Here is a 992-nt window from a genome sequence, read left to right as displayed (position 1 = left end):
CCCCCATCACCAAACCATCATCTCCCAGACCATACACCACCTCATCACCTCAGGAGATCTCCCACCCACAGCGTCAACCTCATAGTCCGGGAACCCCGCACTGCCCGGTTCTACCTCCTTCCCAAGATCCACAAGCCTGACCACCCTGGTCGACCTATTGTCTCAGCATGCTTCTGCCCCACTGAACTTATCTCTACCTACCTCAACACTGCCCTATACACCCTAGTCCAGGAACTCCCCACGTACATTCGAGACACCACCTATACCCTCCACCTCCTCCAAGATTTCCATTTTCCCGGCCCCCAACGCCTCATCTTCACCATGGATATCCAATCCCTCTATACCTCCATGACCAGGGCCTCCAAGCCCTCCGTTTCTTCCTCTCCCGACGTCCCCAACAGTACCCTTCCACCGACACTCTCATTCATTTGGCCGAACTGGTCCTCACCCTTAACAATTTCTCTTTCGAATCCTCCCACTTCCTCCAGACCAAAGAGGTAGCCATGGACATACGTATGGGCCCCAGCTATATCTGTCTCTTTGTTGGCTATGTAGAACAGTCGATCTTCCGTAATTACACCGGCACCACTCCCCACCTCTTCCTCCGTTACATTGATAACTGCATTGGTGCCACCTCGTGCTCCTGCTAGGAGGTTGAGCAATTCATCAACTTCACCAACACATTCCACCCTAACCTTAAATTAACTTGGACCATCTCTGACACCTTCCTCCCCTTCCTGGACCTCTCCATCTCCATTAATGACGACTGACTTGACACTGACATTTTTTACAAACCCACCGACTCCCACAACTACCTGGATTACACTTCTTCCCACCCTATCTCTTGCAAAAATGCCATCCCGTATTCCCAATTCGTCCGCCTCCACCGTATCTGCTCCCAGGAGGACCAGTTCCACCACAGAACACATCAGATGGCCTCCTTCTTTAGAGACCGCAATTTCTCTTCCCACGTGGTTAAAGATGCCCTCCAA

This window comes from Chiloscyllium plagiosum, chromosome 25 (genome assembly GCF_004010195.1).
Source record: "Chiloscyllium plagiosum isolate BGI_BamShark_2017 chromosome 25, ASM401019v2, whole genome shotgun sequence".
NCBI classification, from domain to species: Eukaryota; Metazoa; Chordata; class Chondrichthyes; order Orectolobiformes; family Hemiscylliidae; genus Chiloscyllium; species Chiloscyllium plagiosum.
The sequence above is the reverse complement of the archived record's forward strand: the minus strand, read 5'-3'. Positions refer to the sequence as shown.